The following is a 16033-nucleotide window of genomic DNA, read 5'->3' on the forward strand; positions in this document are numbered from 1 at the left end:
TGGGGGGGAAATTGCGGTCTTTGAAGAAGGAGGCCATCTGGGTTGTTCGGTATTGGAACTGGTCCTCCTGGGAGCAGATGCGGCAGAGACGTAGGAATTGGGAATATGGGATGGCGTTTTTACAGGGGGCAGGGTGGGAGGAGGTGTAGTCTAGGTAGTTGTGGGAGTCAGTCGGTTTATAGTAAATGTATTGGTCTGAACGTAGTCCGGAGTCCTTGCAGGGTCAGTCGGTTCCATAGGCAGGTGCTGAGGAAGGAGATGTGGTTGATCTGAATGTAGTCCGGAGTCCGTGCGGGGTCGGCAGGTCTGAACATAGTCCGGAGTCCGTGCGGGTGGTCTGAACGTAGTCCGGAGTCCGTGCGGGCCTATGTTCTATGTTAACCATCAACAAGCAAGGTAAGCCAATATTCAGAAAAGTGAATATCAAAAAATGTGTTGATACAGTGGCACCAACAGAAACCATTGCTGCCATCCAGATTATATGTCCACAGATTCAGAGCCAGTGTTGCCTATATACTAACCTTGACATTGATGCAGATGCAAACATCCTTCCACTGAAATGTCTGTGCTGACAGTAGCTGCTAGTAATTTATGTTTTAAATAAAGTATAACAGTGATGTATATACCCCTTGCAATACGTTTGTATTACTTGGTGTATGCTTTTACATCAATTATGTGGACTTGTGATCAACCTGCATATTTAATCAGCTGACACACCCCTGGTCCCATAGGTGCCGGTTAATAGAAAGTTTGCTGTATTGAACTATTGACTGCAACATTTTTTTAAAAAGACATACAGGATGGCGGATGATGACACATAATGAATTAGAGATTTTGTCCCTGGGAGTTTACTCAACACTGTATGAATTATATACACTGTTTGGCTTAACATTATGTCTACACAATAACATTACTCTTCACAGTCTCCTCATATGTGATCTCTTTTATCACTACTAACATGTCTTACTATTTACATATTTGTATTGATCCTTTACTCTCCCCCTTCTCCAAGTCACTGTCTTTATACAATATTTACATTTTCCTTCCTCTCCTATGAAAATCTCTGTCTCACAAGGATAGCCATTCAGCTGGTGTCACCAATCTTTCCAATCTCTATCACAGTTCCCTCAAAGATGATGAGGATCTGTCATCCCGAAATTTTTGTTTGCTCTCAGGGAAACATTTGGATGTTAAAGAATGTCAACGTATTGTTTATATTGCCTTCTTGGATATCTCAATCGTTTATCCAAACAGGTTTTCTTTCATCAAAACTAAGGATACCCTTCTTCTCACCCCCCGGAATGGTTTTCCTTTTCTTTTCTTTTTTCCTTCTTGACTGTTAATCTGAGTGGTGATCCATAATTCAATGATTTATGAAAAAAATCTGTTACTTTTTTTTTAAGGGACTCATACTAAGACCATGATTGATCCTGAGCAGTGGTTTTACTAACTGCGCAGGATTTGGTAAAGATTTGCTCACTTGGTTTACCATTCCCATGAACTTCCACAGTTTCATGATATCTCTGGGTAAGGAGAGCTCTTTAATAGCTCTGGTCTTCTGCAGGTCTGCTGTAATGTCTAGGAATATCGATCTGCAAAAATGATGGTAGATTCTAGTTTCCACCTCTTCATCGCACCACCATGTTCCCTGGCTAACATTTCTGTTGTAGGCCTGCTGCAGTGTTCGAGCAAGCCTCAGTGCAATCTCGAACAACAACTTCATGTTGTCCACTTGGGGACCCTGCAACCTCTAAGACTCCACACTGAGTTCAATAACGTTTGAGCCTGCTTCCATCCTTTCATGTCTTTTACCCACCACATACCCAGTTCTGTTATGTCATGGGTTATATTCTCACAGACACCCATTCTCACACACACCTAGGCCTATTATCACATGATATGGGATGCATGCATTTTCTCCTGCTCTTAGATCGTATTATCATTCAGTCAGCTTTTCTTCTGTCATGGCCTGCTATCCATAATTTCCTTGTTCACCTTCCCCTTTCGTATCTCTCTCTCTCTCTGGGCTCCATCTCCACCTATTTGATCACCTCTCCCCTTCTTCATCGCCCCCTCCTAACTTCAGCTTCATTATAACTACCATTTTTTTTCCTAACTACTAACAGTTCTGATGAAGAATCATTAGATTTGCAACATTAATTCTGCTTTCTTCCCACAGATGTTACCAGACTGGCTGAGTTTCTCCAGCAATTTCTGTTTTTGTTTACGAACCTCGTGGTTCGTAAACTTAATCTCCCTGTTAATGAAAGCCAAAACACCATGTACCTTCTTAGCAACCCTGTCAACTTGAGGGATATATATATGTGGACCCCAAGATCACGCTGTTCCTCCACACTGCCAGGAATCCTGTCTTTAACCATGTATTCAGCATTCAAATTCAACCTTCCAAACTTAATTACTTTACATTTATCCAGGTTGAACTTCACCTGCCATTTCTCAGCCCAGCTCTGCCTCCTGTCAATGTCTTGTAGCTTGCAACAGCCCTCAACACTATCTACAACACCATTGACCTTTGTGTCATCAGCAAACTTACTAACCCACACTTCCACTTCTTCATCCAAGTCATTTATAAAAACTACAAAGAGCAGAGGCCCAAGAACAGAATCCTGCGGACACCACTGGTCACCGACCTCCAGGCTGAATACTTTCCATCCACTACCACTCACTGTCTTCTTTTGACTAGCCAACTCTGTATCCAGACTGCCAAGTTTCCTTATATCCCATACCTCCTAACTTTCTGAATGAGCCTACCATGGGCAGCCTTATCACATATCTTACTGAAATCCACATACACTACATCCCCTGCTCGACCTTCATCAATTTGTCTCATCATATCTTCAAAGAACTCAATAAGGCTTGTAAGACATGACCTGCCCCTCACAAAGCCATGCTATCTTTAATCAAACGATGTTTTTCCAAATAGTCATAAATCCTATCTCTCAGAATGCTTTCCAGTCTTACGTCTGTACCATAGGCATAAGACTGACTGGTTTGTAATTCCCAGGGATTTTCCTATACCCTTTCTTGAACTGAGGAACAATATTCGCCTCCCTCCAATCATCTGGTACTACTCCCATGGAGAATGAGGATGCAAAGATGATCACTAGATGAACAGCAATTACATTCCTCACTTTCCATAGTAACCTTGGATATATCTGGTCTGGCCCTGGAGACTTATCTATCTTGATGCTTCCCATAATTGCCAGCAAATCCACTTTCTTAATATCAATGTGTTCAAGCCTATTAACCTAGTCCATGGTGTTCTTACTATCAACAAGATCCCTCTCTGTAGTGAATACTGAAGCAAAAAACTCATTTAGGGTCTCCCCTAACTCTTCAGAATCCAGGCACAAGTTCCCTCCACTATCCTGAACGGTCTTATCCTCTCTCTGATCATTCTCTTATTCCTCACATAAGTGTAGAACACCTTTGGTTTTTTCCTAATCCTTCCTGCCAGGCTTTCTCGTGCCCTCTCCTAGCTCTCTTCAGTCCATTTTTGAGTTCTTTCCTAGATAGCCTGTAATCCTCTAAAGCTGTGCCATATCCTTGCTTCCTTAACCTTAAGTAAGCTTCCTTCTTCCTCTTGATGAGAAGCTCCTCTTCTCTTGTCCAAGGCTCCTTCACCTGACCATTCCTTGCCTGTCTCAATGGAACAAAGTTATCGAACACTCACAGCAAGTGCTCCTTAAACAGCCTCCACATTTCTGTTGTGCATTTCCCATAGAACAATTATTCCGAATTTATACTCCACAGCTCCTGTGTAATGGCTGTATAATTCCCCCTCCCCCAATTAAATACCTTCCCACTCTGTCTCCTCCTATTCTTCTCCATGGTTATGGCAAAGGTGAAGCAGTTGTGGTCACTGTCATTGAAATGCTCTCCCACTAAGACATCTGACACCTGGCCTGGCTCGTTGCCTAGCACCAAATCCAATTGGCCTCCCCTCTAGTCGGCCTATCTACATTTTGAGTCAGGAATCCTTCCTGGACACACCTGACAAAATCGGCTTCATCCAGACCATCTGCACTAAGGAGGTTCCAGTTAATATCGGGGAAGTTGAAGTCACCCATAACAATAACTCTGTTACATCTGCGCCTTTCCCAGATCTGCTGTCCAGTCTGTTCTTCCATTTCTCTGCTGCTACTCAGGGATGGGATGGGTCTATAGAAAACACCAAATAAAGTGATTACTCCTTTACTGTTACTGACTTGCACCTATACTGACTCTGTAGACAAACACTCCTCAATAATCTCCTTTTCTGCAGCTGTGATGCACTCTCTAAATAGCAATGCTACACTCCTCCGTTTTTACTCCCATGTCTGTTCTTTTTAAAAGATCTAAACCACAAAACCTCCAGCAACCATTCCTACTCCCGTGAAATCCATGTCTCCATAGCCACATTATCGTAGTTCCAAGTACTGATCCAAACTCTAAGTTTATCACTTTTATTCCTGACACTCCTTGCATTGAAACAGACACACTTTAACCCATCCCTTTGCCCTATCAACTCTGTATCCTTCCTGACAGACTCTCTGCATCTTCTTTCTGCCCATTCAACAACTATCCTCTCCTCTGATCTGTAGCTCTGGTTCCCATCCACCTGCCAAACTTGTTTAAACCCTCCCAAGAGGTCTAGCAAATCTGCCCTGGACACTGGTGCCTCTCCTGTTTAAGTGCAACCTGTCCTTCATGTATAAGTCCCACCTTCCCCAGAAGGTATGCCAATGATCTACATATCTGAAGCCATTCCTCCTGCACCATCCTGGTAGCCACGTGTTTAGCTGCACTCACTCCCTGTTCCTCGCCTCACTAGCACATGGCACCAGTAGTAATCCTGAGATTACTATTCTGCTTGTCCTGCTCTTTAGCTTCCAACTTAACTCCCAGAAATCATTTTTTACATCCTCATCCCTTTTCCTAGCTATGTCACTGGTGCCAACATGCACCACAACTTCTGACTGCTCACCCTCCCCCTTCAGAATCTTGTAGACTCAATCAGAGACATCCTGGACTCTGGCACCTGGAAGGCAGCATGCCTTCCGGGAACGGCCACATCCCTGCCTGCCTGCCTGTTCCGTTTCCCTCTCCTGCTGGTCACCCAGCTATCTTTTTTTCCTGTACCTGAGGTGAGACTACCTCCCTGTAACTCCTCTCTATTAACCCCTCCACCTTTGAATGATCCAAAGTTCATCCAGCTCCAGCTTCAGTACCCTAACATGGTTTCCTAGGAACTGGCGTTGGGTGCACTTCCCACAGATGAAGTCAGTGGGGATACTCGGGGTGACCCTTACCTCCCACATCTTATAGAAGGAGGATGCAACTGTCCTAACATCTATTCCTATTGTTCTGAATTCCCAAAACGACTATTGAAAAAAAAGCTAGTAACCTTACTGAATCGGTGCACAGAACCATTCATTTTCGTCAGAGGAGGAGGATGGGTGGGAGACACTACCTTGGTAGTATTTCAGGTAAAGCAACTGCCCAAATATATTATGTCACTTACTCAGCTGTCCCGTGTCTGCTCCTGCTCAGCATGTGCTCTGCCTATTCATGAGATAAGTTATCAAAGGATTAATTTACATTCCTGGTAGCCCCCTGGTCCTCGCTCTCACTGCTTCCACTGTTGCTGCAAAAATGGGAGATAATTCCTTCAAATCCCTCTCAGATGTTTGTTATTGTTCTTTAGGAGGTTTCAGGTGCAGTGGTAATGCCAAAAAGTAAACAATTAAAGCATTATCTTTCAAATGCTGTGATGACTGTTACATCTAGATTTCTCATCTAGTGGGAGCTGCCAGAAACCACAGTTAACATCAAGTTCAATGAAAATGATATGCTTTACTAGCTTCACCAACCTATCATCCATTGATTCCATAGAGTGGATTTCTATTAAGGACAAAAGGGTAACTAGAGAGAGAATAGGGTCCCTTAAAGATCAGCAAGGTGGCCTTTGTGTGGAGCCACAGAAAATGGGGGAGATACTTAATGAGAATTTTGCATCAGTATTTACTGTGGAAAAGGATATAGAAAATATAGACTGTAGGGAAGTAGATGGTGACATCTTGCAAAATGTCCATATTACAGAGGAGGAAGTTCTGGTTGTCTTGAAATGCATAAAAGTGGATAAATCCCCAGGACTTGATCAGGTGTACCCTAGAACTGTGTGGGAAGCTAGAGAAGTAATTGCTGGGCCTCTTGCTGAGATATTTGTATCATCGATAGTCACAGGTGAGGTGCCGGAAGACTGGAGGTTGGCAAACGTGGTGCCACTGTTTAAGAAGGGTGGTAAGGACAAGCCAGGGAACTATAGACCAGTGAGCCTGACGCGGTGGTGGGCAAGTTGTTGGAGGGAATCCTGAGGGACAGAATGTACATGTATTTGAAAAGGCAAGGACTGATTAGGGATAGTCAACAGGCTTTGTGTGTGGGAAATCACGTCTCACAAACTTGACTGAGTTTTTTGAGGAAGTAACAAAGAGGATTGATGAGGGCAGAGAAGTAGATGTGATCTATATGGACTTCAGTAAGGCATTCGACAAGTTCCCCATGGGAGACTGATTAGCAAGGTTAGATCTCATGGAATACAGGAAGAACTAGCCATTTGGATACAGAACTATCTCAAAGGTAGAAGACAGAAGGTGGTGGTGGAGGGTTGTTTTTCAGACTGGAGGCCTGTGATCAGTGGAGTGCCACAAGGACCGGTGCTGGGTCCTCTACGTTTTGTCATTTACATAAATGATTTGGATGCGAGCATTAGATGTACAGTTAGTAAGTTTGCAGATGACACCAAAATTGGAGGTGTAGTGGACAGCGAAGAGGGTTACCTCAGATTAAAACAGGATCTTGACCAGATGGGCCAATGGGCTGAGAAGTGGCAAATGGAGTTTAATTCAGATAAATGTGAGGTGCTGCATTTTGGGAAAGCAAATCTTAGCAGGACTTATACACTTAATGGTAAGGTCCTAGGGAGTGTTGCTAAACAAAGAGACCTTGGAGTGCAGGTTCATAGCTCCTTGAAAGTGAAGTCACAGATAGATAGGATAGTGAAGAAGGCATTTGGTATGCTTTCCTTTATTGGTCAGAGTATTTGACCTTGTAGAGGTTTACAAAATTATGAGGCACATGGATAGGGTAAATAGGCAAAGTCTTCTTCCTGAGGTTGGGGAGTCCAGAACTAGAGGGCATATGTTTAGGGTGAGAGGGGAAAATTATAAAAGATATAAAAGATATAAATGCAGTGCTGAGCCAATTAGCCCACTCAAATCTAAAAGTGCCCACAATCTTCTTTTGTGAAAAGTGAAGTATAAAATTGAAGCAATGGTTCACCAAGAAATTATAACTTCTCCAGGTCTTTGGAATTCAGTTGTTTCAACTTGTTTGTCTACCTATCCACTTCATTGACCTTTGTAAGTAAGTCTCAGATGTATACAAACTTTTCTGCTGAGTAAACAAAATTCTTGATTTTGAATCACATATGAAGTCTTGATGATTCATCTCCCTTTATACTGCAATATCCAATCAGTGGGGTCTTACATTTAAACTGTTATTTGCTGGTCTCTGGACCACAATATGTATCTGAAGATCTGGTAGCCTCATCATAAACATTGTTTTTTTTTTCAGTTTTCACCCAAGTTACTAAAACATCATCAGCAATGCTGTCTGTCACATATAAAATAGTATTGGCCTGGTTGATTTACTGGTGGCTGCCACAATGTCTGTTCTTTTAATGCTTTTGACTCTCTGCTACTGCATCTCTCATCTGCTGTCACCTTCTGTTATTAAGGTGGTGAGTCTTGGAAAAGATTAAAAGCTCTACTTTGGTTAAGGTCCTTTCTTCATATTTACTTTTTATTCAACTTTGTGTTAACTATTTATACTCTTACATTGAGTACAACGTCTACATAGTCACAATTTTCTTTGCAAGTTCTGCCATGTGATCGCTCCATCACTACTGACAAAGTTTATTATCATCAAAGTTAAAAATCACACAACACCAGGTTATAGTCCAACAGGTTTAATTGGAAGCACACTAGCTTTCGGAGCGATGCTCCTTCATCAGGTGATTGTGATCACCTGATGAAGGAGCGTCGCTCCGAAAGCTAGTGTGCTTCCAATTAAACCTGTTGGACTATAACCTGGTGTTGTGTGATTTTTAACTTTGTACACCCCAGTCCAACACCGGCATCTCCGAATTATTATCATCAAGACAGTGAAATGGATCATAACCACTGTCGGAAGCCCAGAGCTTGTATTGGGAGAAGATCTCAACTCTGCAACACAGATCATCAGATCATAGGCTACACGACACTGTCTGAACCAAATGCAGTGACCCAATCTGAAACTGCAGCCATCACACTATGGAACCAACATGGAACTACTATTTAGCAAACATCCAACCATCATTAGTTGATACCCAGGGGTATATAATACCTAACCCTATCACAGGTATATGGGTAATGAACTACCAAAACTGAACATCACACCAGAAGTTCAAGCCTAACTGATGGCTTCTGGAATCTAACAGAAATCATTGGCATATATCCATAATCAAAATTTTAAGTGCGAAAACCAAGTGACATGACAGTTTGACAAAACAAATGACAAATTACAACTGGATACAGTGAGTAACCTCTTACAACTAGAACACGGTCTGAAATATAATATGAAAGAAGCAACTCTAACCACCATTCTGAAAATATAGAGCAAACCCCAGCGAAGATCACCATAACTAAAGCTAGATAAATAAACCGCCAACAGGTTGTATATTATTACTCAGTGTTATCATAAGATCATAAGACATAAGAGTGGAAGTAAGGCTATTTGGCCCATTGAGTCCACTCAGCCATTCAATCATGGCTGATGGGCAATTCAACTCCACTCACCTGCACTCTCCCACAGCCCAAAATTCCTTGTGAGATCAAGAATTTATCAATCTCTGCTTTGAAGACATTTAACGTCCTGGTCTCCACTGCGCTCCATGGCAATGAATTCCACAGGCCCACAACTCTCTGGCTGAAGAAATGTCTCCACATTTCCATTCTAAGTTGACCCCCTCTAATTCGAAGGCTGTGCCCACGGGTCCTAGGCTCCCTGCCTAATGGAAACAAATTCCCAGCGTCCACCCTTTCTAAGCCATACATTATCTTGTAAGTTTCTATTAGTTCTCCCCTCAACCATTTGAACGCGAATGAATATAATTCCAGGATCCTCAGCCATTCATCGTATGATACGCCTACCATTCCAGAGATCATCTGGACAGTATTAAGATTCATTTAGTCACAATTTTCTTTTTCAACTGCTGTCATGTAAAGAGCTTCATTATTTAAGAGTAAACCTTCAGTTAGAAAAAGCGAGAGCTGTTGTAATCTAATGATATATCCCTTTTAAAGAGTGTATCTTTCACTGTTGTCAATCACTACCCACCTCAATAGGATGTATTCATTTCTAAAACTTGTTAAGCATTCTAGAAAGCAACATTGACAGACATCCCAACTTTCCAAACACCCATCTGTACATACCTGTTTCTTCAAATCAAGAACCCGCATTAATGTTTCCACAATCCTTGTTTGATTTGTAAATTTACATCAAAAAGAAAATATCACAAATAGTTTTTTGCTGCTTATTTGCATTCTCTTCATAGCTTACACTCCCACCTCATGCTGTTCCCAAAGCTATTATAGCATCAGCAAACTCAAATCAGTTATTCTCAGTCCCTCAATCATTGATAAAGATTGTAAATAATCTGAGCACAGATCATTTCCATACTTACAGCTTGAGCAACTTGAAAATGTCAATTTATTTCTACACTCTCCTCCCTCTCCATTCATCATTACTCTTTGTTAATATATTATTTCTTTCCCATGAGTCCTTGTCTTGTTTACCAACTTCATGGACGACATCTTATTGAATACCGATTAGAAATCCAAATGTTTCACATCTACTTTATCTTTATTCAACTTAATTTAGTTACATCCTCAAAACATTGCATAAACCTTTTCAAACATATTTCCCTTGCATCAAACCATATTGACCTTCTTTTATCATACTATGATATTCTAAATGTATTGTTAAGACATCCAGAAGGAAAGATTCCAACAATACTGAACTTAGGTTAACTAGCCTACAGTTCCTTGCTTTCTCTCTCCCTCTTCTCTTGAATAGTGGTGTTGCATTTGTAAACTTTCAATCTGATGCACCTATTATAGAATCTAGAAAACTTTGGAAAATCATATCCAATGGCATTGATTATTTCTTTTAAACCCTTAAGTTATAGGAAATCAAGTCCCGAGAAGCTGATAACTTGCAGTCCCTTAAGTTTCTCTAATACGGTTTTTCTGCTAATATTAATTGAGTTTCTCACTTTTATCATTTCTTAGTTCCTTTTTATTTCTGGTATGTATTTTAAGCCTTCTTAATAACAACATATTTTACACAACACATTTTATCAATGAGCAGGAAGGCAAGTTGCTTCTTTATGTGACTGCACTAATTAGCACAGTAAGTCAAAGCAAGGCAGGGATGCTGTGACCATGCAGTTAGGTGCTAAGTCAGTAAGTCTGTGCTTCCAGAGCTTAATGCCAGTGTATTGTAGAAGTGCCAGAATGAAAATGTTGAGTTGGCAGATGCCAGATGCCAATATCCATGGAGGATAGTGCGTGTGGTTGGTCGCACTTTGAGCTACAGTTTGTTCACAGGTAAAGTAGAGGTTGTTCCAAGCATGTGTTAAGCTAAATCAGCCAGGTACCTACTCTTATTTCCTTGTTGAGCTCTCCAGCGATCTAATTCATTTGGCAAGTTTGGTAAAATGGGAGGCTGAATATTAATGAGGTGAATTGTGGCAGTAACAAGGTGCTTAACAAGTGTTAATCCCTGTCAGCTGGAATCTTGCTGCAGCATAGGAAGAATCTCACCATGCCACTTGTGAAAAGCATAAAAGATGCCACAAGATGATCTCAACATGGAGATGTACCTTGCTGGACCTCTCTTCCGGATTCTGCCATACATCTCAACATAGCCCACATCACTCCTGTAAGAAAATGTTCTTTCTATTGAATGTCAATGTGCACTCACAGCAAAAGAGGCAGGAGCTGAGCAGTATGAAATACACCCAGCCACCATGAAAAAAACATTTTCGCCAAATCTGGAATTAATTTTGTGTACATACTCTCTGAGTTTAATTGGGTGCTGACTGCTTAGAATGGTAGGCAAAGGGGTGATTGCAGAATATGAAACACTGCTGTAGAAATGTAAAGACTTGTCATAGTAATTTGAAAGGGAGACCACTTTTTGAGGCAAAGATTTTGAGGCAATCAGAAATGTGAAGCAAAAGACTAACCAAGCTATCGGAGGAGATGCTACTGAAGAAAGTGTTGCAGAAGAAAGCAGTAACCAATATGGTAAGATTTCAATAGTTACAAAGGAAAAAATAGTGCTGTAATTTGAAAATTTGTTTGCATTAGTGGAAAAACAAAGAGATTTTAATACACCAAATAGGGCAAGAGTGTTCATTCTTACCTCATACATATTTCTATGCTTCAGCCCATCTATTGGTGTGTTCCTAGCAATGACTGCACGATTTTACCCTATCTATAATTTAGAATGTAAATTCATCACATTAAGACTGACTGTCTTCAACGTTAAACTGTTCCACAGATGTCTCTTGCACTTCTACTCAACAGCGTCAGTCCTTTTGAAGTGAATCATCCAAATTCACTGGCCAATTGGACAAAGATCCAGATATCCTGAATGTAATCAACAGCTGAATGAGAACAGATCAACTCAGAAGTCTACACCCTGCTTAATTTTAGAACATTTTGTCTAATGAGTGCTGATGGAATTGCTGCAGCAATAAGGCCTTTGGATTAGCTCCAATCCTTCTGGATGAAGCTCCTTGCATTCATTAAAGCAACAGCTGGAGAAATTATCCTCCTTGGCCTTGAATTGCACATAATCTCTCTTCTACAAGCCACAATATGGAATCTCAACAGGTCTGAGCAGATCTCAGTCTTGGCAAAAAGAAAGTGAATTCTCTACAGTGGTATAACTGTACATCCCTATGATCGAAATGTGGATAAAACACATAGGAGGGTTAGCAGTCAGAGCAAGTACAGTAATGCATTGGTTATGCATATTGTGAGGGAAATATTAAAGCCTGAACTTTCATAAGGGTACAACAGGTTTCTGTAAAGGACATGAGAAACCAAATTCTGGAAGCCTACCCTGTACCCAGTACCCATCATTTCACAGTTTAGAATGGGGGTTAGATTGTATTTTGCCAATCATGGTTCAGTTGGGTGGAGGTAGTGTGGGGGAGGAGAGCAACTACACATGCTGATGTGCTGCTGCTTTTTGTCAGATCTAATTTTCACTGGTAGTATGTCCAAAACACAACTTACTCACTATTCACTTGACAGAAAGAGATTCAAAGTTCTTTAGAAATGTAAAGCACCATGTTAAATAGGGTCAGGGATATTATGGAGATACAAAGTGACAAAGTGCCTTAGGGAGAGATAGTAAATCTGTTGGGATTGTTAAAAGTAGACATAACAGAATGCAAAAATGAGAAGAACTGATTGAAACTGTTGAACTGTTTGAACTGTCAAAGAAGCTATCAAAAGAGTTTTCAAGGCAATTAGTCCTCTGATGCTTCAATTCTCTATAACACACACAAAGATGTGTTGATATTTAACAGTGACTATTAACATAAGCTTAAGAGCTATTGTTGTGAACTCATGTTGCATGAATGCTTTTACAACCTATTATTATCACAGTCGATGCCTAATCATTTGTGGCTTCATTGACTGTTCTACATATTTTTGTACTGGAGCTGTGAATAATGATATTTGTTTTGTTTTATGAGAGATTAAGTAGTTGAAGGAAATTAAATATAGTGAGCACATTTTTATCAATGACAGCATCTTCATTAAATAATGACTTCATCAACAGACACTGAGGAACTTCATTTCATCTCATCATTGGTCCAGAAGTGTGCCAATGATAGGTGTAACGTGAGTTGACATGGTCACTTTAAGGATAGTCATTGAGGGGTATAGGTTAACATGAGTTGGCACTAGATTTGCAAAGGGGCTACATTGGGCCATAGAAGGATGAAGGTGCATAGGTTGGCATATAAACTGTCAGGACTATGGGATGAATAGAGATCATAGGTTGGAATGTGTAACTATGTTTATAGTTTGACCTGGACAATCTGAAGGATGTGTGAACGGCATGAAATCAAATGGACTGGAATGTGTGTGGTATGGAGTGTATAGGTATTACCTGCAGGGGTGAGAGGATGTAAGAGGTGAAGGCTAGAAGGCTGATTTTGTGTAATTTTTTTAACTGCTACAAAGCTCCAGATCAGGCCTTTTGGATAACTTACCTTCATAGCAAGCAGCCATTCTGGGCAAACATCTAGGGCACGTTTCCTAGGACAGAATTGCAAAGTCAAGAGCTGCCCTGACTCAGCATTTCCACTCTGGGAGCAAATATTCAGGACGAAGGGATTATTGGGTGTCTTTCAGTAGAGCAGCACCAAAAAATCTAATGAAACTCCTCAAACTCGTCACCACTGCGAATGGTAATAATAGTGAGACTGTCAATATTTCTCTGCCATACTCCTTTGAGATTAACAACAACTTTGCAAGTCCACACATATGCCGAATAATATGTACATTCAGAAGCTGCTGTCAGTGAGTCTAAGCTGCTCACTGTCACAATTGTCCTGATAAGATTCAGCACAGAACACAAAGTCTAAAAATCAGTGAATTGATAAACGTTTCCACTTTCACTCTGTTAGTCGTGTTGTGAAAAGCTTTAAAAATGTTACACCTAATTGAAAGAGATGTAATTGGGTTTTTAATGTTATACTAGTTCATAATTATTCATAAGCACCCTCAGTTGTCTAATTTAAAAAGCAAGGTAGATAGAGGTCACAAGACCTTTAAGACCTTTAAGGGTTCCTTTCAACACATCAACAGTGAGCGATATTACTTTGATGCTGACTGCAAAATCTAGCCAATTGTTTTACTTTTGACATTCACAGATCAAATTTAGATGTTGAAAAGTTTCCCGATTTCCTTCTCATCTACTCAAAAGATGTTGTTTTACGCCTGCGTACAAACAAGTATGTTATCTACATTCTGATATTTCACCCAAGTGCTTATTTATTATGTATGAATCTAATCACAATGCAATTTATTATGGTACATCAGAAACACTCACATTACAGACAGACCTCTCTGCTTGGCAATCGTAACTAAGTTCGTTTCCCTCTCTGTTTCTGAAATTATCTCGTGCTATCCTACTTACAAGGAATATATATTGCAAGACCAAGCTACTCCATCTGACTGGTCTATGCCAGTGTTTACACAAATCATTCCACATATTTCAACAAATTCTAATCAGTGTACCTTTATCCTGTTCATCCTTTTATGGTTAGCTAACTTCCTGTTTAATGCTTCTGCCATCCTAATTGACATCACTATGTCAACAAAGAGTTGTCCATAATTAAACAGGGAGAAAGTGAGGACTGCAGATGCTGGAGATCAGAGATGAAAAATGTGTTGCTGGAAAAGCGCAGCAGGTCAGGCAGCATCCAAGGAGCAGGAGAATCGACATTTCGGGCATAAGCCCTTCTTCAGGGCTGAAGAAGGGCTTATGCCCAAAATGTCGATTCTCCTGCTCCTTGGATGCTGCCTGACCTGCTGCACTTTTCCAGTAACACATTTTTCAGCCATAATTAAACAGGACAAAGAATATATCAAGTGAGCCATTATGGTAGTCTCAGATTAGTTTAGACCAAACTTTCTGCACTCTTTGTGTGAATGCTCTTCGATGTAAAATACAGAAGAGCCTCAGTATGCTACCCTTGGGTTCATGTAATTGTTTCATCTGTTAGTTACCTGAACTAGATGGCAAATTAAATGAAACTAATATCAACTTGTGAATATTTTGGGGTTCCGGATCTGCATCAAACAGGACACCATGTATTTCTCACCCAAGATGTAAGGCCATCAATGTGAGCAGGATTTAAACACAACCTCTCGTGTGAAAAGAAAATGAAGTAAGTCTTTCCACCTCATGCATTATAAAAAGAAGAAAGATTGATACTCACCACAAACCACAACATAATCCTCTTGTGTGGGAAACCAGCATATCAAGATGTTAACCAAAACAGACAATTGATATGAATATCCCAGGAAGCTAGAAACCACTTTTGTGAGCATACAACTCACATCAAGAGACTGTCTCTGTGTTCATTAAACATTAATGCTTCTAATCCCAAAAAGAATTTTATGTTTTCTAAAGGCTGACTGACCTATGTTGGTCAAAAGGCCTGTTACCGATTTAAACTGTTACTTATATGTTGCTCTTCTAGGATCTTTATAGCAATCTTGCTAATACAACTCAACACTGCACTGTTTACAATTTGTATCAAGATCAGATGAGACAAAAAAGTAATGATTCCCCTTATATCGATCCTTGTGATCAAAACTTCAAAATGTTTGAGCATTTTTCTCTACTCCTGCCCCCCAAAAGTGAAAACACAACAAAAATGAAACAATTATATCTTATATTTTGTTATAACAAGCAGCAAAAGGAGAAAGAAGTAACTTGAAATACACAATGTCTTCTGTCTCCACAGGATGTCACAAATGTTTCACAGCCAATATGAAAGTGTAATCATGATTATTTTATAAACCTCTGCACATTGAGTATGCATAAATAACACAAACAGCAAAGGAAGGAACGACATGTTAACCTGTTTGGGTTAATATAGGAAAAGCATAGTGAAAATTCTTTACTTTTAGTCAACCCATTGAGTTTGTGCCAGCTTTTTGAAAAGAACTCTGTAAATCTTAACCTTTTCGCATATAGATATAATTCATCTTGAAAGCTGATATTTAATCAGCTTCTACCATCTTTTAGAAAGTACTTTCCAGATCATAACAACTCACTGCATAAAAGAAAAGTTCAATGTAAAATTTTACATCATATGAACAGAGGGTTGGGT

Source organism: Chiloscyllium plagiosum, unplaced genomic scaffold (genome assembly GCF_037043375.1).
Source record: "Chiloscyllium plagiosum isolate Xiang-an unplaced genomic scaffold, Cpla_swu_hap1 HiC_scaffold_5, whole genome shotgun sequence".
NCBI classification, from domain to species: domain Eukaryota; kingdom Metazoa; phylum Chordata; class Chondrichthyes; order Orectolobiformes; family Hemiscylliidae; genus Chiloscyllium; species Chiloscyllium plagiosum.